This window comes from Myotis daubentonii, chromosome 4 (genome assembly GCF_963259705.1).
Source record: "Myotis daubentonii chromosome 4, mMyoDau2.1, whole genome shotgun sequence".
In the NCBI taxonomy this organism is placed as follows: Eukaryota; Metazoa; Chordata; class Mammalia; order Chiroptera; family Vespertilionidae; genus Myotis; species Myotis daubentonii.
Genome location: NC_081843.1, coordinates 38980268 through 39001887, shown reverse-complemented (window position 1 = coordinate 39001887; position 21620 = coordinate 38980268). Strand labels below are relative to the sequence as shown.

The following is a 21620-nucleotide window of genomic DNA, read 5'->3' as shown; positions in this document are numbered from 1 at the left end:
AAGAGGTCAACAGTGTTAGCAGAACCCCACTCTTTAGAATCTAAAACAGAACCACTCTTCCAAGTTGGCCAACTAGCAAATCTTATTTCGACTCTACTCTCCTATTCATTGTAATTGGCTCAGGAAAATCAGAAAAAGACTATGGATCATGGATGTTTTTCTGAATTTTTAGATGACATTTCTTCTGAAGTCTAATATTGGAATGCTTTTATTTTTCTCACTCTCATTTTTCTTCTGGGACAAAGTGATATGAGGTCTTTGGCTCATCTCTCTCACTCATTTCAGCCATTACTTCCTGAGCTCTAGGAGCAGTACCTGTGAAAGTGGGACAGTCGTATAAGCAAAACAATGCTTCTGGCATGAGACTGGCTTGTGGTCCCTTTTCTATTTGCAGGACATTGGTCATCATCAGTGTGGGCCATGGTACTACAGAACGTCGTAGCTTGCTGTTTGGAGCCAGTAGACTCAAACAGAGAAAATAGGAATTTTGTTTTGTTTTGTTTTGTTTTGTTTTTCTCCTGAAGGAGAAGTCAGGAAACTTGGCTTTGAAATGGTTATAGCACATCTGTCTGAAGTCTGAGTATCCATTCTGGATACTTCCTTTGGGCATTGATTCACATGAAAAAATGTGATTAAAATAGTGAGCTGATATAATATGATTTTGTTGGTCTGAGTCTACTCCTGCCTGGTCTTGTTATTTACTGTATGAAATGGGCCAACCTGGGTCGGGACCCATCTCTACCCCTTAAAGCTTCATGACCTTTAGGAAGCTACCTTAGTTCTAAAGCCTCTTTTCATCACCTGTGAAATGATAACAGTATATACTTCAAAGAGTGTTGCATTTAGCATAGTGGTAAGCACATAGTAAGCACTCATAAATATTCGTTATCATTATAACAGCAAATAATGTTAAAATAGTGAAGAATATTAACATGTTTAAGAATAAGTCCTGCTCATGCTTTTTATGAAAGAATCATTCTAGTGCTTAAGATCCTATAATTAAATACAAAAGTTAGAAAGTGTAGTCTCTGATACAAAATATAAGCTATAAAGAATTTAAAATATTCTGTAATAAAAAAAACAACCACAGTTAAAATTACTCATGGGAATGAATGTTTTTTTAATGAAGGTAGTATTTTATTGTTAAAAGTTATTTTTCTCAACTGTAGGATAAGGATGAGGCTTCTAGTTAACAAATTTATTCTTCCTTAGTAAGATGTCAACTGAAGGAAAAGTGTTCAAACAAAAACTTGTACACAGAAGTTCATAGCAGCATTATTCACAGTAACCCAAATGTGAAAACAACCCAAATGTCCACCAACTGATGACTGGAGACTGGATACACAAAGTGTCATATATCATACAATGGAATATTTTTCACCCATAAAGAGGAATGACATATGATACATACTATGACATGTATGAAACTTGAAAGCTTAATGCTAAATGAAAGAAGCCAGACACAAAATGCCACATATTGTGTGACTCCATTTATGTGAAATATCCACTGTAGGCAAATCCACAGAGACAGAAGGTAGTGGTTGCAAGGGACTGAGTTGAGGGGGAATGAGGAGTGACTGTGTCATGGGTTTGGGGCTTCCTTTAGGGGTGCTGAAAATGTTCTGGAACTATATAGTGCAGTGGTTCTCAACCTTCTGGCCCTTTAAATACAGTTCCGCATGTTGTGACCCAACCATAAAATTATTTTCGTTGCTACTTCATAACTGTAATGTTGTTACTGTTATGAATCATAATGTAACTATCTGATATGCAGGATGGTCTTAGGCGACCCCTGTGAAAGGGTCGTTTGACCGCCAAAGGTGTCGCGACCCACAGGTTGAGAACCGCTGAATAGTGGTAATGGTTGCACAATGTGGGTAAAACAATGAATTTTATGTTACGTGAATTTTACTTCAACTTTCAAAAATCTTTATTTAAAAAAGGGGTTTTGCATTTAGATAAGACTGCATCAGCCAGTTGATCTGTGTTCACTGTGTGTCTGCTATGAGCCAAGTCTTTATTGCATGTTAGAGAGAACACCAAAAATGAGAAGGCATGAACCCTGCCCTCGGCACATTGCTGGTGTGTTTGTGAAGACGGGAAAGGATGAGGAAGCAGGTGATAGATTTCAGGTGAATCCATCTCATAACAAGGTGTGATCACTGTGGGTTTGGTGAGAAGACTTCTTAGAAGAAATGGGACTTGAAAAGATAAGTGAACTTCCTGTAATTAGAGAAGAGCGGGAAAGAGTTCCCCAGTGAGTAGAATGCACGTGGCGCTGGTAAGGGTGGGCACGGGCAGGAGCAGGCAGAGATGGTCAGAGTGGAATGTTTGTATAAGGAATATTAAGAAATAAGGTTGGAAGTGTAGGCTGAAGCCAAGTTGGAAAATTTTTGAAAGCTGCTTAAATTCACCAAGCAGTGGTTAGCAAAGGATTATCATTGATGACAGGAGTAGAAAATGAAATAATAATGGGAAGACAATATAAGAAGACTATTGCAGTAATTTTACTAAATCTAAAATATAATCTGTTATTTATTTATTCAACAAATATTTATTCAGTGCCTATTCTGTTCCATGTGATTTTCTATGCAAGGGGCAGGGCAGCACCTAAGATAAACAAGGTCCCTGCCCTCTTGTATTCGCATTCTGATACACATTTCGAACATTGGCTGCTTTGTCCAGTGGAAAAATGTGGTTGAAAAGTGAAGCACAGGTGTGCTAGACTGTAGTGATTTAGTGTGGTTTCTAGAACCAGACTCTGAATTTGAATCTTGGTTTTCTCCATTGATTACTCGATGTATGACCTTGGCCAGTTACTCTAGACTTCATTTTCTTTATCAATTATGTGGGGATACTAATGGTAGCTCTCTAATAGAGTGGATATGGGAAGTAATTGTGATACTAACTGACAAGGACTTAGAACACTATGTGACATGGTAAATGTTCAGTAAGTTTTATTTATTTGTTTGTATCTGATTAATTTCTACTCAAGGATTTGTCTAGGTCACTTCTGTTTTAATTCAGTAAGGCTATTGCAGAATTCTGGTGTGTTGCATCTTAGGTGTATGCTCTCTTTAATATGTCATACTGTTTTGTATATTGAACTTGTTGATTTTTTTGGCATACAAACTGTTCATAATTCAGGAAAACAGCAGTTTCTCTCTCTAATAAACTACAGTCCTGATATTGGCTGGGCAAAAGCTTCCAGATAATGCTTCTTCTAGATGCTGAATCAAGAAGTCTTTAAGCTTTCATCTGAGCAGTACTGCCCGTATTAGGAGTCCCGTGGTGAATAATGTGGTTGATGGCACAGACCTTAGCACATCTAGTCTCCCTCCGGAGACACAGTCACCGTTTGAAGTTAATGTCTGTATGCTAGCTCATCACAGGTGCCACAGGCCATCTTCACTCTCGGTGCCTCTGTGTCCATTTCTGTGAATTAGGGTGGAAGAGCCAACCACCTCATCCGGGGGTACATTCTTGACGTGTATCTAGAAGGAATCCTTGGAGCTTGTGGGAAGAGACTACATAAACGTTGAGGACCTTTCTACTTCTAGAATAAATTGACTCTAGAAAGTAAGGTCCTTGAGCACATAGGATCTATATTATTTACCTTTCTGTCCCCAAATGGTCCAGCATAGTGCTATGGACTGAATTGTGTCTGTCCCCCCTGCTTCTACCCTCCATTCTATGTTGAAGCCCTACCCCCCAAGTGACCGTATTTGGAGATAGGGCCTGTGAAGGGTAATGAAGGTTAAATGGAGTCAGAAGGGTGGGACCCTGACGCCAGTAGGGCTGGTTCCCTTATTAGAAGAGAAGAGACATCAGAGCTCTCCTTCCATCATGTAGGATGTGGATAGAGGGGACCAGCTGCAAGTTGGGAAGAGAGCTCTCACCAGTAACTGAATTGCCCAGCCCTTGGGTTCCCCAGCCTCCAGAACTGTGAGAAATAAATTTTTGTCATTGAAGTCACCTAGCCTGAGGCATTTGGTTATAGCAGCGTGGGCAGACCAAGACACGTAGACCTTTCCCCCTCTCTTTTAAAAAAGTGAAATAGAAACTTAAATATCTGTGGACCTGACTGATTTTGGATTATTCAGAACTATGGGGACATGAGAATAACATGTAAAAGTGAACCTGACCCACAATTCTAATCCTTCCTTAAATGGGCAATCTTTGACCTTGTCTTCCTCCATATATCAATGAGGCCAGGGTAGCATTATTGCTTGATGAAAACCTCCCCAAGACACGATCTTTCCTCTAGGGCAGTGGTTCTCAACCTTCCTAATGCCGTGACCCTTTAATACAGTTCCTCATATTGTGGTGACCCCCAATTTCATTGTTACAAATTGAACATAATTAAAGCATAGTGATTAATCACAAAAACAATATGTAATTATATATGTTTTCCGAGTGAAAGGGTCATTCGACCCCCAAAGGGGTCGCAACCCATAGGTTGAGAACCGCTGCCCTAGGGGAAGTGCCAATGAGCAGGGCCACAGTCAGTAGCAAGTGAGAACCGTTGTCAGAGGACATGAGGTGAAGGAAGAGGCTGGACAATGTAGACTTGGGCCTTTCAGGTTTGGGACATGACCTTCTAGTTCTTCTTTCTTTGGATGCTGCAGAATCAAAGTGGTGCGAAGGGGTGGGATGTAATGGAGCTCACATCAGCAGACTGTGACCTAGGCCAGGAAAGGCGAGTGTTTCCTGGTAATGAGAAGGCTCCTTCTAAAGAGTGAAGACTGTGCCTGTGCACAGCCCAAGGTTCAGGTACAGGAGGGTCCTCAGGATAGCTGGCCAGATCGGCCTACTTTTATTTTGGTGAAGACCAGCTTGGAGCAAAGGCACTCTTCTTCCGACACTCAAACACAAAAACAGAAAAGCTTATGATGTGGCGCTCCGCCAAACCAGGGCTGGAAAAAGACTCCTTGCCTTTCTTTCAAGGCGGTATGCAAATGATACTTGGTAGCTTTGTTTGTGCAGCCACCGGGACCTCCAGAGGGCCTCCCGCAGCCCATCACTGCTCTAGAGTTAAATTTTTATATATCCCCTAAGCTACCCCTGCAGGTCCAGTTTTCACCTCGCAGAGTAATTGTTCTTGGTTGAAGATATTGTATTGTTATGAAGTCCAGAGACCTGAAAGTGGTCCCTTAAGTTTGCTTTAGAATTTCATGTGCTTATGTGTAGCTCTCTCCCTAAGGACGAAACGCTGGTCTTTCTGAACTTGTCCTGCGTTCAGGTGTGGCAGACAGGGACACTGATGGCCTCTCTCTAAGAAGGATTTCTTACAGCTTGACCTAAGGAAACTGCTGTCTAGCCAGAGAATTTGGAAGAGCATTTTCATTTCTTGTCCAGGTTGTGCTATTTGTGAAAACCAGGCCATGTAACAAAGGACCCAGTGGCACGGTATTCACTCGCGGGCACGTAAGGGAGACCACAATGCTTTCATGGGCTAGTGGCTGGTGTGTCCTCTGTGCTGTCTGTGATGGTGAAGGTGTCAGGCTCCACTGCTGAGAGGGACGGCAGGCCGATTTTCAGAACAAGGTGTCAGTGGGTAAAAAAAAGGGCTGAGGAAGCCAGGTGAGCTTTGTCACCGTTTTAAGAACAAAAGCAGCTTCCCAATCTCTGTCCAGGGAGTTGAACTGATCACAAGTCAAACCCCAGGCAGAGCAGACCCCCTTCAGTGTACATTGGGGAGCACAGTGCAGTTTCTTCCATGGTGAACTCCCTGAGATGCGACGAGGTGACCGGGCCTCTGCCTGGCTCGGGACCTTGTGCCCTTAAAGACAAAGCTGTGTGCACTGGCCGCCTACCCATTCTTTTTGGCCCAGTGGTTCTTGGCAGCTGAGCAGCTAGGGAAAGGGAAGATGCTTGCAGGTGGTCCGTATCAGGCCTCAGAATCATTGTTGAAGGCCCAATGGGGAACCCATGGGAGAGGAAAGAAATCCAGATGAAGCCAACTTACTTAAGGAGAGATGGATTTGTAGGGAGTTCCACTTCACTGACTTTGAACAAGGTTTACCTTAAATGTATTTTATGTGAATTGAGGGGATGGTAGGATCACCCACATTTGAAGTTTCAGCATTACTCCCTGAGGGTAGCTAGCTGCCCACTTTTAGAACTGCACTGATTTGAAGTAATTTTTTGTTTTCTAATCCTGATGCCAATGAAAAGCATTAACAGTGATGTAAATCTCAAGGCCAGCATCATTAATCCATTATTATTATTAATAGTAATTATTATTATTTTGTGTGAAACCAATAAATGCTTCAGGAGCAGTGATTTTCAACCTTTTTCATTTCATGGCACACATAAACTAATTTCTAAAATTCTGCAGCATACCAAAAAATGTATTTTTTGCCGATCTGAAAAAAAAGGAAAAATTTTGATTCATTCACAGCTGATGGCTATTGTTGTGTTGACTGTTGTCATTTTTTATAGACATATTTTTATTTTTTAAATATATTTCTTTATTGATTTCAGAGAGGAGGGGAGAAGGAGAGAGATAGAAACATCAATGATGAGAGAGAATCATTGATTGGCTGTCTCCTGCACACCCCACACTGGGATTGAGCCCGCAACCCAAGCATGTGCCCTTGGCCGGAATCGAACCTGGGACCCTTCAGTCCGCAAGCCAATGCTCTATCCACTGAGCCAAGCCGGCTGGGGCTTTATTTTTTTAATATACTTTTATTTATTTCAGAGTGGAAGAGAGAGAGGGAGAGAGAGATAGAAACATCAATGATGAGAGAGAATCATTGGTCGGCTGCCTCCTGCATGCCCCACACTGGGAATCGATCCCGCAACCTGTACATGTGCCTTGACTGGGCATCAAACCGCGACCTCCTGGTCGATGCTCATCCACTGAGCCATGCCAGCTGGGCTTGTCATTTTTTTTTTTAATTTGACAATCTAAGGGAAAAGTGGCCAGTGCCCCTTACTAAATAGTCAGGTATTGCATGTTTCAAAAACTCTTGCAGCATACTAGTTGAAAATCACTGTTCTAGCTAGAGTGAGGGAGCGTACTTTTCTCCCCAGAGCTCTGTTAGGCAGCCCAGAATAGTAGAAAGATTACTGCTTCTGGAGCCAAAAGTTCTTTCTGGAGCCAAAAGTTCTTGTCTCGAGATCTGCTTCTGCCACAGTTTGATCTTAGGCACCTTAAAAACCCCCAAAAGACTCTTTTGTGCATATTTCCTTATTTATGAGACAAAGAGGACACAAGGCCCTTTCCAACCCCATGAACTTAACTAGGAAGCCTCTGGCCCGTGTCTAGGGTGTAGGGTGCAGCTGAGTGGGTGGGTGACAGTGGGGTAGGTGAGGGCAGTGCCCCCACTTTGCCTGAGCTGTTGTCTGGCACGGCCATGGAGCCAGACACCAAATGGAAGGAGCACAACTGAGACATAGACAGCTCGCCTCCCTGCTCCTCGCTGTGGGGACAGCTGTTTTCCTGGGGGCTGTTCCTCGGAGCTGGCTCAAGGATAGGGCAGGGCCTTGCTGCGACTCTTTCCTCTTAAAGCAGGACTCTAGCTGAGTCTCCCATGCAGCTAACTTCAGACCAGACCCAAGCCTTTTTTTCTGTCCATGATGGATGCATTTCCTTCCACCCCATTAGGACAGACCTTTGGGACAATATGTAAAAATGAGTTGTTCCCCCTCTCTCTCTTTTTTAAACTTACAAAATATTTTTTAAAAGAAAGAAAATCGTTAGCTTTTTAATTTTTTGTGAAGTCTGAGATCTCCTTCTACACTTCAAGAGACCTTGAAGAGTGTCACGTGCCGTCACAGAGCCCAGTTCAGGAGTGTGGTGTGGAAGGCCCCGTCCTGCCTGGGTAACAGAAGCAGGACTCTCTAATCCACACCGCATGCGGTGACCCGAGCAGACCCTGCAGGACAACAGCCTTGCTGTCTCCTCGTGGAGCAGTTGCTCCGAGCGCTGGTCCAGCTGTGGCCTGCTTTGTTGGGAAGTGCATTGTGACTTGATATTTTAATCTTTTTTCTCCTTATAGGTATTTAAATAACAACTGGTCTGTGGGCATACCTGCCAGAAGGGATTGAGGTCTGCATTCTATACAAAAAAACCATTGTTTTATGTTATCTTAACTTCATTAGCAATTAGAGGGGCTGGGGGAGAATAAAATTCCTAAACCAGTGGTTCTCAACCTTCCTAATGCCTCAACCCTTTAGTAGAGTTCCTCACGTTGTGGTGACCCCCAATTTCATTGTTACAAATTGAACATAATTAAAGCATAGTGATTAATCACAAAAACAATATGTAATTATATATGTGTTTTCCGATGGTCTTAGGTGACCCCTGTGAAAAGGTCGTTTGACCCCCCAAAGGGGTCGCGATCCACAGGCTGAGAACCGCTGTCTTAAACAAAGCTACGTCAAGACCCAGAAAATCCAACTTGAGGAATTTAAAATTGAAATTGAGGAAGTCCATCTAAATCCTCAAATTCCTTAGAACTTCTCTGAGAAAGTAAGGAGCACACAAAAGTTCTGATCGCTAAGTCCATTCATTCCAAGTTAAACAATCAAGTCGGAATTTTGAATGCAGGCCCATGGTGGTGGAGAGCTGCGTTCTGAGGTGCATCATGGCTTCAAAGGGTTGGATGCCCTTTGGTTTCCATTTGCTGAGAGACAGTTAAGTTGCTCTATTTTGGTTTCTGTGTCTGGGTTCTGGAGAAACCATCACTGGCTTTACAGCCTCTAGGAGAGCCGAGAGAGATGACATTCTGGCCCACTGCCCCACCGAGGAGGCCGGGTTGGGGCTGCCCGGACACAGGAGCACACTGCCATTACATTTGCTGGCATTTGCTTCCTTCCACCCTCAAGTTCTAGCAACTAGATTACAAATCCAGGTGTGATTCCTGGAAGAATGTGTGAATGCTTGTTTTAACCATGCAGATGGGTAATAAAAAGATGCAAACAGAAGTCCCTACATCTTGGGCAGATATCTGTTACTCCTTAGAACTTGGCTTACTTCTAGATATTTGTTTTTTATTGTGGTAAAATATACGTAACGTAAAATTAACCATGGTAACCATTTTTAAATGTGCAGTTCTGTGGCATTAAGTATGATTATATTGTTGTGCAACCATCACAACCAGCCATTTCCAGAACTTTTTTTTTTTCTAAAAAAATATGGAACGCTTCACGAATTTGCATGTCATCCTTGCGCAGGGGCCATGCTAATCTTCTCTGTATCGTTCCAATTTTAGTTTATGTGCTGCCGAAGCGAGCACTCTCCAGAACTTTTTAATCTCCCCAAACTGAAACTCTGTACCGATTAAACAGCAACTCCCCACTTCTTTTGGACCCAGCCTCAGACAACCATCCCCCCACTTTCTGCCTCTATGAATTTCTCTACTTGAGCTAACTCAGAGGGTATGTATGTATAATCCTATACTAATAAAAGAGAAAAATGGTAATTGGCGTACGACCGATACCTTTTTCATTGGCTAATCAGTGAGATATGCAAATTAACTGCCAACTAAGATGGCAGTTAACCGCCAAAAAAGATGGCGGCTAATTTGCATTTTGCAGGCAGGATGGTACAGCGCCATCAGAGAGCGGGTTGGGGGTGTGAGTGCCAGCAGTCGCCCGAGACCTGATCCCGCCGGTAGACCTAGACGCGGGCCAGCAAGGAGGCTGCGGCGTCTGCCCGCACTCACGCCGCCAACCCATGAGAGCGGGTAGGGGGCGTGAGTGCCAGCGGTCGCCCGGGACCCAATCCAGCCGGCAAACCCGGACGCGAGCTGGCGGGGCGGCTGAGGCGTGAGTGCCGGTGGTCGCCCGGGACCCGATCACGCGGGCCGGCAGGGCAACTCGCCCCCATCCCACTCTCCCGCCCAGCAGGGGACCCTCATTTCCCCCCATCACTAGTTCTGCCCCCAGCCCAGGCCTGATGCCTCTGTCAGAGGCGTCAGGCCTGGGCTGGGGTCAACGCATGAGGGCTCCCAGTATGTGAGAGGGGGCAGGCTGGGCTGAGGGACACTCCCCCCCCACATACACACCCAGTGCACGAATTTCGTGCACCGGGCCCCTAGTCTATATATAAAAGTCTAAGCGACCGTTAAGACCGGATGACCGTCCAGTAGCTATGACTTGCACTGACCATCAGGGGGCAGATACTCAGTGCAGGAGCTGCCCCCTGGTGGTCAGTGCGCTCCCACAGCCAACCTCCCGCAGTCCCTCCTTCCGGCTGGCCTGCCCCAATCGGCCCCGATTGCCAGCTAGGGATCGTGCACCAGGCCTCTAGTATACAAGAGGCCTTCTATGACTGGCTTATTTCACTTAGATTAATGTCTTTAAGGTTGATCCATGTTGTAGCATGTGTCAGAATTTCCTTCCTTTTTAAGGCTGATTAATATTTTATACTAGTGGCCCAGTGCATGAATTTGTGTAAATTGAAAGGAAATTAACTAGAAGAAATATTTTAATATTGCTATTCTCCCTTTCTCTATAATAGAAGTGTCAACCAAATTCACGATCGACAATGACAGATCGAAACACACACATGTGATTGGTGCTAATGAGAACTTTATATGTATCGTGCATGTGCGAGTCAATTTAGCCTTTGATAGATATAGAATAAACTTGCTTAATTAGACCTGCTTTCTGATTTAGCTAAACTTTTTCCAGCCCAGTGAAGCACCCCAACTTCTCTTTCAGGCAATTTTCAGCAACAGTGTAATATTAACACGAAGCAGATTATTATTGTAGATCACGCAGGGAGAACAAAGGATAAAATATTTAACTGCAGCAGTGTTTGACTACATTCTGTGCAGTAAGAAAACCTGAGGTCATTTTCAAGGTCCACCATTTCTTACTTCTTTTCAGTCGGGTCAAATTTCTAAGTTTCCATTTTCCAGCTAATGAAAGAAAATAGGATTCTACCGAGTCTCCTATCTACCTACTCCAGGACTTTTGTGAGGGTCAAATGAGATGAGGCACAGGAAAACACTTCACAGATATTTGGTTAAAGTGTAAAATTTTTCCATCTGGCTATAAAGCAAGTCATGTTCCTGGGCTGGAGAAACTCCAAGGAGGCTAGTTGCTAGGGAGAAGAAGCTGGGTGTTGCTACCTGATGTCATTACCTGGCGCCTACAGCCACTGTTTCTGGGTTGGGCTGGGCTATGGGCTGCATTTTGCGCCATGAGGTCTTGGCAATGTTGGCTGTGATTTGGTGGGGTGTCACTCTGGGGTAGTGGCAGGGCCTGTGTCCCACTTGGAGGAAGCCGAGTGTTGCTTTGTGGGCACCAGGTCCGCGGTGCCGTTTCTCTGTAAATGGCCAATGCGCATCATGGCAGCTCCTGTGTTGAGGGCTGCCCCCTGGTGGTCAGTGCACATCATAGCAACCAGTTGGATGGACACTTCGCATATTAGCCTTTTATATATATAGATACCATATTTTGTTTAATCATTTATTAATGGACATTTGTAGTATTTCCACTTTAGGGGTATTGTGAAATGCTGTTATAAACATCTGTGTACAAATCTGTTGGAGTCCCTGCTTTCATTCTGTTAGAGTATACACCCAGAAGTGGAATTGCTGCATCATATGGTGATTCCCTGTTTATTTACTTATTTATTTTTAAATATATTTTTATTGATTTCAGAGAAGAAGGGAGAGGGAGAGAGAGACAGAAACATCAATGATGAGAATCATTGATCGGCTGCCTCCTGCATGCCCTCTACTGGGGATCAAACCCACAACTGGGGCATGTGCCCTTGATCAGAATCAAACTCGGGACCCTTCAGTCGGCAGGCTGACACTCTATCAACTGAGCCAAATCAGCTAGGGCGGGTGATTCCCTGTTTAATTTTTTGAGGAACGGTTATACTGTTTTTCATAGTAGTAGCATTTTGCATTCCCAACAATACACAGGGTTCCAGCTTCTCCACAACCTCACCAACATTTATTTTCTGCTTTTTGTTTGTTTTGTGTTTTAATAGTAGCCATCTTAATGGATGTGCAGGGGTATCTCATTGTGGTTTTGATTTGCATTTTCCTAATGATTAGTGATGTTGAAAATCTTTTCCTGCACATATTGGCCGTTGGTATATTTTCTTTCAAGAGATATCAATTGAAGTTCTTTGCCCATTTTTAAATTAGGTTGTTTGTTTTATTGTTGTTGAGTTGTATGGTTTGTTTGTTTGTTTTGTTTGTTTTTTTGTTTTTGTAAGTCTGGATTTTGATCCCTCATCAGATATATAATTTGAAAATATATTCTCCCATTGTGTGGGTTGCCTTTTCACTCTGTTGTTAATGTCCTTTGATACACAAAAATTTTAATTTTTAGGAAGCCCAGCATATCTGTTTTTTTCTTTTGTTGCTTGTGCTTTTGGTGTCATATCTAAGAAATCATTGCCAAATTGCTCTTAGATATTTCACACATAGCTCCTTTCTCTGTAATACCACAAAACCATTACTAGTGGAAATTTATTTTTGAAGACATTGGGCTCTGAAACGGCTCTTTTTTACTTATTTGGAGAGTGGCCTTTATATAAGTTCAGAAATGGTTAATTTCACTTTCTGCTGTGCCCTGTTAATTTCATCTTCCTTCTGTCCTCAAGGGATCACAAAGGCTCTTTTGTGGATAATGAAAAAGAGAGCGTGAGGGAATGACTTAGTTTGAAAAGAGCCTCAATCATTTATATCATAGGGGCTGAGGAGAAAGGCCAGATTTTAGAAGTCTGAGGAATGAATGTGAGAGGGCCCTCTAGCAATCACGACTTGCAGGAAGTGTATGACAGATTCCACACCAGACCATCATTTGTCTGCGAAGGCTGAGATCTGTTTCCTAAAGGCCCCTTTTCCCTGAAGCTGGACAGACTGTTGAAGAGAGGGTTGGCCCTATGGCGAACCTCTAGTAAACTGAAAGTCCATCCCAAGAACAGAAAAGGTGTTCCATGTACACTTCTCCAAGCGCATAGACAATGGCCTTTATAAATGTTCATTCTTTTTTAGGAAACACCAAATATTTTTATTTTTATTTTTATAATGCTGGTTAAAACTTTTTAATAGCTTAGGAAATCCTTTTCTTGCTTGCCAATTTCTCATACTTGACTCATTATTTCTGGATTATATTCTGTACACAAAACACCACTAATAGCAGCCACACATCTAAACACCATGGACATTGCCTGATACAAGAAAGCAACGGAGTAGTACATCATCTATAATAATAAAAGCATGATATGCTAATTAGACCACACAGTCGAAAGACCTTCCAGACGTCATTCCAGACGTCCTTCCGGATGAAGCCATGGTGGCAGGGGCCGAGGCAGAGGCAGTTAGGGGTGATCCAGCAGGCAGGCAAGCAGTTAGGGGCAATCAGGCAGGCAGGCAGAGTGGTTAAGGGTGATTAGGAAGGCAAGCAGAGTGGTTAGGGACAATCAGGCAGGCAGGCAAGTGGTTAGGAGCCAGCTGTCCTGGATTGTGAGAGGGATGTCCAAGGGGTCCCGGATTGCGAGAGGGATGTCCAAGGGGTCCCAGATTGCAAGAGGGTGCAGGCTGGGCTGAGGAGACCTGTGCATAAATTTCGTGCACCAGGCCTCTAGTAAATGTATACAACCCCATCCTCAAAGGGCAAATAATGCACAGAGAGAGAATGCTTCAGGACATTGTTCTTTATCCGTGATTGTTCCAGGAGAATGTATTCAGGTATTCATGTTTTACAGTCTTTTCTCATTACTTACATTACAACCATCTGACACAATTTCTGTAGCATTGGGCTATTGTTTAAACAACCAGGGTTAGGTGAGTATTTGTGTGTTTCCCTACCTGGTGTGTATTCAAGATATGAGGTTGCTTGCTGCGGCTGTCCTTGTACATCTAATCTGAAGAGTGGTTTTCTGTGTCAACAATTGTCCCCATGCAATAGCCTGCACAGTAACTTGACTTAGGGGTATGGAGAGCTGTGGGTGTCTGTATTTTTCACTTTAGAAAAGTCGAATGATGGCCTACTTTATGAAGGCAATCCTCTTCAAATGAGCTGCAGTTTAGTTAGTAGATTCCCCACTTGCCTGCATACCCAGACTTGCAGGAATCCATGAGCAGCTTTACTGGGGACAAGGAACAATGGCAATAAGTTTCTCCAGTATGTATGTCACAGAATGAGACACTAAATGCCTAAAGTCCAATTTGGTTCAGAGAGCCCAAGACATCCAAGGAACTAGGTGTCCTGAGAAACTGGCTTCGGGGTTGCATATTAGCTACCCATTTGAAAGCCATAGAGACCTTAGGAGCTAGGAAATGTTTTTCCTTTGCAGCATCACATCTTAACTCCTCCTAATTTTAATGTCTGCAAGTAGGCATCACCACAGGCCACAGCTCAGCCCCTCTTAGGCTCACCTTGCTCCTTCCTCTCACCTGTTCCCTTTATCATGGGCTGCAGGGAAGCGTGGTGGAGCCCTAGCGGGAGAGAGACACAAAAGGCAGAGCAAGCGGCCCAGGCCCTGCTCCCAGCTTAACTGGCACCAGGAAAAAGTGCCTTCAGCTGGCACGGGGGATTGTGCGAGCCAAGCTTTGCTTGTTTGCCATGGAAATCCTAGTTGTAACAGAGACCAATGCCATTCAGGCAGCGAGCAGGAAACTGCTTTTATGGGGAGGCTTTTTTTGGCACCGTGTCCGACATACACTCCAGTCAATCATGGTAAAGTGCCTAATAACAGATGTGGTAATTAAGCCTGAAGAACTCTGTCTCTATTTTTTCGTTTTTATTGCAGGGAATAACAAAGTGCCTCATTAAACCCCCAATCACGCTGATGTTTGAATTGGGCACACCGATGTCCTCAAAAATGCCATCTCTGCAAGGGCTCTCTTCCTAGGGCCACAGCAGCCCAGGGCGCTGCCAGGGAAAGGTTGGATCAGTTTGGGGGTGGACAGTTCTGTTTTTTCTGGGCTGCCATTTTCACTCCAATACAAAGCATATGCAGACTCCTGGGGTCCAATCAGGTTTCTTTAGGTCCCTTGGATATAAATAAACAGTTTTAGCTTTTACGTGCTTGGGAGACTAGAAAATGCTCCCTAATTCTCTTTGGTTCAAATTATACTGTTTAGAGCAAGAAATTAACTTCTGCTTTCAATCTTGCTAAGGTTTCAGATAGCCTGAAACCATGGTCAATTACCATATTTTAATCTGATAAATTTTCGTGGAAAAAAATTTAATTACATCTGAAAAGGCCTGTCTTTGATTGTGGCAGCTTCTTAGGCAAATGTCTTCATTAAGCGTGTTTTTCCTTCTTTCTTTTTTCTAATGATGAACATGAGTCTGGCTCATCTTTAAAGAAAATGAATCTGAGAATTTAATGACTTGGGGCAGGTAGAGGAAATACATGTCCTCCATCGTAAGAGAACATGGCTCAAACTTCCCTCGGAGCTCTTCCTGATGGCTCAGAGCTGGTTCTCCGTGACCATGTACTTGGAAAAGAGCCAAGAGCCCATTTCTGACATGTCTCTATGTTGCTATACTATTGGATAGTGTAGATTGTGAATCTGCATGTATATCATAGAGATGATTTTTTGTTTGTTTCTAATCCAGTATGGCCATAGGCATAGAGATTGGGACAGACATGTTGAAAAGGCCTTGGATCCCACTTTATAAAATTATTGGTTTATTTCCTTGACTCCTAAATGCATAATTTAGGTTTTTCAGGATATTCCAAGAGAATTGTAGGTGACTAGATTCTTAAGTTAAGCTATCTTACTTGGAGCTAGTGAAGCAGATATTTCATAAAGCATAATCAAGATTTAATTTATTCAATTCTTTAATTAGTAAAGCATAAACTTGACCTGCTCTTCTGGTTAGCCCTGACAAGGAATATGCTGTATTTAACAGTTGTATACACACATACATCATGTAAAGCCGTACCATTAATGGTCCTCCATATTTGTTTGCTATCCAATACCTAACATTTGTAATTCATTTTTTACCCCCTTTATACATTTAAGACATTTTATGTCATTGATATCAATCATATTTCTTGCCAAAGATGTAAGTAGGCATGTGAACACTCAGATTTTACCACATTAAAATGTTTTTTAAGAAACAATCTCTATAGACAGCATACATCAAAAAGTGAGACATCCTAGGTACAGTGGGAAAGAACTGTGACAGTTCAAGCAAAGACACTGTTTTCAGGACTATTCAGTTAGGAGAAGAGCAATCTTTTCCTTTAAATAAGATTCAGATTAGTTTTTGGTTTTTTATATTTTCCTTAATAATAACAAAGATCTTCTGGAATAATACAGTTTATGTTTTAGTTCCAATTTCATTGTTGGGGGAATATTTCTATAAATTCATGACAATGCCTTTATTAGATGAAATGGCAACTTGGCCAACCAAGAGTGGCTCTGGGCTAACGTGCCACCTCCTGGAGGAAAAGACCACGTCAGGGATCCTTTCTCCAAGTTACTCAGGGTCCCACTGATTCATTGTTTTCCCCAGGTATGGATCCTGTTCTCGGTTATTAGCCTCTCATTTCAAGTCTCTGGACTCATATCAACTGTCTGTGACTCACAGGATATAATTTCCTGACTGCCCTCCAGCCTTAAAGATGATGTGAATGTTGTGTGCTCCATAGCCCCAAGTTTTTATCTAACTCAGTTGACCATTTATTGAGTATCTATTATATTCTCCCAGATGGGAGAGAGGTAGAAATTAGGGAGGAGTGGAGTGTAAGACAAGACAAAGACATGGTCTCTGCTTTCAGGGAGTCTAGTTGAGGAAGTGTGATTAGTTATGTCAAAAGATGACCAGTAGCCCAAGGTAACATATATGCATCACATGAAGGATGTGAAAAGTTGGTTACATCAGAGATTTCTGTGCAGTTTTTAGTGAACAGACTAAAGAATATATTTACTTATGTCCTAGATATGATGTGTTCCCATTCAGAAAATACATTGTTGCAGAGAGAGAAATAAGTTGACAGGAAGCTTATGTAATGATTAAAATTTTAAACAATTACTGAGGCTTATCTGTTGACCTGGATTCATAGGAGTGAATCATAAACACTATCAAATTAGCAAGGCAGAAAAAATAAAATTCATGTAGGAAACTATTTCCATCCTCCGTAGATTCTTCTATTAAGATAGTCTTTATGCATAGTTTAAATTCATTAGATTTTATTTTCCTTTTTTAAATTAAATGATTAGAAAGTTAAAAACCTTGAACAAGTGACAGTAATATAGCTTATAGGAATTGCTTCTTCCTAAGAAGGACACTAATGTGTTCAATGTGATGGGGTCAACTTAATCTTGAATGGTTTCTGTTACCAGTAGTTTCCAGTATTTATGATAATGTGAAGCTATAGCTATTAGAGATTTTGAAATTAAAAAGGAAGAGAATTTATACTAAAGGAAAAAGGGAAATGACATTTTAAAAGAAAAAGAATGGAAGAAGAGAAGAGATTAAAGATAATGTCATAAATTGCAAAGCCGGTGACCATGCAGAATCCAGGACTCATGGCTTTAGTTCAAATTCCTTTAGCTTCTTTGGTTCAAATTGCCATAAAGAATTATCAAAATCTGCTTAAAAATAAAGGTTATATTCACCATGAAACCTGTAATTATTTTGATAATAATGTTACAGTTTATTTATTCATTTATTTATTCTTAACATTGTACTTAGTGCATTTATGCCCACCTGTGCTTTTCTTTTTCTTGCCACATTTGGGTAATGTACATTAAGGGTCCATGACAGTTATTCTTTTACTTGTATTTACAATGTGACCTTCATCGAAGACCACCAAAGAACTTAGTTACTTCTCAAAAATTAAACCTTAAACTATATCTGAATCCCTTTCTTTTTCTTTCTGATGATATTTCAAGAATATATTTTAAATCACTTTATAATATTATCTTTCCCTTTTGTAAACTGTATTTATATTACACTTCATGGACATGTTGAAGCAGGGCAGTTCTTCAGTTGCTGTGGACTGTGATAAACTGCTAATTATTGAGGGTTCATTTTGGGGTTTTTCCAGAATTGTTTTTCTGGTGAGGTTTGCTGAGTTGCGTCTCTTTGCCAGCCCGCACTGGCAGGCCATAGGAATTGTGCTTTCAACCACGAGGACACTATTCTTCCAAAGAGTTCTTAGCACAGCTCTTGAGAATTTGGTTCCATTTCTCTTTTGCTCCTGGTTCCTGTATCTTCCTTTGTGACTTCTGTTGCCTGATTCCCAGCCCATCTTGGACCCTCCCTTTGCAGCTCCCAAATGTATGCTCCTGGTCACCTCACTTTGCCCACAGCTGAGACAAATACCAGGTCAAAGGATCCTGTCCCATGCTGAAGCAGGGCTACTTACTGAGAATAAAGGAATGCCAATGAAAAGAAAGCCTTAGGCTTTTAAATGAAATTACAGAATAACTATTCATTAAGTCCTTGAAAGTATCCATAGATTCTCTTCAGAAACAACATACATTTTTTTCTCTAATTAAAACAATAATTTTATGGCAAAACTTTCATTGTTTTCCTCTACTTATAACCATTAGTATTGCAATCATTTTGTTGCAACTCTGGGATTTTCCTTTACAGTTGTATAGTTTAGAAATTAACTGGGACAATTGTGACCTTTCTTTCCTTTTATATTGGGAAAAATATTTCAAGATCCAGAACAACTGATTTATATAATCTGAGCTTTATTTTTCCTATGGGTCATTCATTCATTCATTCATTCAGTCAATCAGTGGTCAAGAAGTTAAGTGCTCCATATGTGGCAAGAACGTGTAGAGAAGAATAGTGTACTGTTTTGACATTAAGGAGTTCACTACTTAGTGGAGAGATGAGTAAGAAAATGGTGAATAAAATAGTGTGTGTAACTACTCTGACAAAATCCACATCATCTACTCCCAGGATTTCCAAGGATTATGGGAGCAAAGAAGGATGTCAAGACTGGCCTGAGAGCTCTTCTAAAAGGAAGTAACATTTGATTCTCTTTGTTTGTTTATATGTTATCTTCTCCTTTTTAAATTTTTATTGAATTTATTGGAGTGACATTGGTTAATAAATTATTTAGGTTTCAAGGTACATCATTTGTATATTGCATTGTGTTTTCACCACCCAAAGTCAAGTATATTTCCATCATTATTTATCTCCCCTTCCCTCTTTTTTTGTTTTTTTAATATATTTTATTGTTTTTTACAGAGAGGAGGGAAGAGGGATAGAGAATTAGAAACATCGATGAGAGAGAAACATCAATTAGCTGCCTCCTACACAGCCCCCACTGGGGATATGCCCACAACCAAGGTACATGCCCTTGACTGGAATCGAACCTGGGACCCTTCAGTCCGCAGGCCGATGCTCCATCCACTGAGCCAAACCAGTTAGGGCTCCCCTTCCCTCTTTTCTACCTCCTCCCATTCCCTTTCCCTCTGGTAATCACCATACTGTTGTCTGTGTCTATGAGTTTTTTTTCTTAATCTCTTCACCTATTTTACCCAGCTGCCCAACTCCCCTCCCCTCTGACAGCTGACAGTCTGCTCTCTGTATCTGTGAATCTGTTTCTATTTTGTTTGTTTGTTTATTTTATTTATTAGATTCCACATATAAGTGAAATCATATGGTACTTATCTTTTACTGACTGGATTATTTCATTTAGCATAATACTCTCCAGGTCCATCCATGCTGTCACAGAAAGTAAGATTTCCTTCTTTTTTTATGCCAAGTAGTATTCCATTGTGTAACTGTACCCACTGAATGGGAGAACATATTCACCAATGATACATCTGATAAGGGCTTAATACCCCAAATTTATAAAGAATATATACAACTCAACACCATAAAAACAACAAACAATCCAATTAAAAAACAGGCAAAGGGCCTGAATAGACACTTCCCCAAAGAGGAGATACAGATGGTCAATAGACATATGAAAATATGCTCAACATCAGAAAATGAAAATTAAAACCACAATGAGATATCACCTCACAACTGTCAGAATGGTTACCATCCGTAAGTCAACAAACAAGGGTCTGGAGAAAAAGGAACCTTCTTACAATGTTTGTGGGAATGCAGACTGGTGCAGCCACTGTGGAAAACAGTATGATGTTGCCTCAAAAAGTTAAACATGGAATTGCCTTATGACCCAGGGATTTCCACTTATGGGAATATATCTGAACAAACCAGAAACACTAATTTGAAAAAATATATGCACCCCTGTGTTCATTGTAGCATCTATATATATAAAAGGCTAATATGCAAAGTGTCCCCTCAGGAGTTTGACCGGGAGACGGGGACCTCGATTGCTTGCTATGACATGCACTGACCACGGGGTGGTGCAGAAAGAAGGAAGGCCCCAGCCGGGGGCCAGCAGCCAGCTGCTGGGGAAGAGAGGCTCTGGCCGACAGTCGAAGGCCCTGATCAGCCCTGATCACCAGCCAGGTCTAGGGTCTCTACCCATGCACAAATTTCGTGCACTGGGCCTCTAGTTATCCTATCTAATAAAAGAGAAACATGGTAATTGGCGTACGACCGCTACCCTTCCCATTGGCTAATCAGCGAGATACGCAAATTAACTGCCAGCCAAGATGGTGGCCGGCAGCCAGGCAGCTTGAAACTAACATGAGGCTTGCTTGCTTCAGTGACGGAGGACTCCAACGTTCCCCGCCTGTCTTGCTGGCCTCTGAGCCTGCAGTTTAAGAAACATTGTAACAAATATAGAAGCTAAACAAAACCCCAGAAACCAGCTTTCAGTGAGCTGGGATCTCAGAGCTGGAGTTCTACATTGTTTCGATTATAGAACCTAAACAAACCAGATACCTTCTTTCATCAGCAGAGGCCTCAGAGCTGGAGCCAGAGATAAAGCTGGCCCAGAATAAAAAAAGAAAAAGAAAAAAAGGAGCAGTTGGGAGCTTCAGTCCCAGCCTGAAAACAGTCCTCAGCCCCTCACCCAGACTGGCCAGGCACCCCAGTGGGGACCCCCACCCTGAAGGGTGTGTGACCAGCTGCAAACAGCCATCATCCCCTCACCCAGGCTGGCCAGGCACCCCAGTGGGGACCCCCACCCTGATCCAAGACACTCTTTAGGGCAAACCAGCCAGCCCCCACCCATGAACCAGGCCTCTATTCTTTATAGTAGAAGGATAATATGCCTCCCAGCACTGGGATCAGCGTAGCCGCGAGGCCTCCAGGCACCAGGATCAGTGTGACAGGGGGCAGTGCCCAAACCCCCTGATTGCCCTGCGGCTCTGTGTGTGACAGGGGGCGGGGCCACAACCTCCCTATCGGCCATGCTCTGTTCCTGACAGGGGAAGGCGCCCCAACCCCCTTATCGGCCCTGCTCTGTGCGGCTCTGTGTGTGACAGGGTGCGGCGCCCCAACCCCCCCACCCCATGGGCCCTGCTCTGTGTGTGATGGGGTGCAGTGCCCCAACCCCCCCCCCCCATGGGCCCTGCTCTGTGTGTGATGGGGTAGAGCCATAACCTCCCCATCGGCCCTGCTCTGAGTGTGACAGTGGTGGCGCCCCAACCCCTTGGTCGGCCCTGCTCTGTGGGTGATAGAGGGCGGTGCCCCAACCCCCTGATTGGCCCTGCTCTGTGTGTGACAGGGGGCGGTGCCCCAACTCCCCTATCGGCCCTACTCTGTGAGTGACGGGGGGAGCTCCCCAATCC

At 42.8% G+C, this 21620-nt stretch overlaps 1 protein-coding gene and 1 non-coding gene across 2 annotated transcripts in view; one reads left to right on the top strand and one right to left on the bottom strand.

The window, feature by feature from the left end:
- The window catches only part of MEGF10 (multiple EGF like domains 10), a 165775-nt gene that overhangs the window by 10024 nt on the left and 134131 nt on the right, over positions 1-21620 (top strand). The gene's annotated exons all lie outside the window — the stretch shown is intronic.
- LOC132234047 (U6 spliceosomal RNA) lies at positions 9142-9248 on the bottom strand. Its single transcript, XR_009452860.1, has one exon. It is a non-coding gene; the product is annotated as a U6 spliceosomal RNA (small nuclear RNA).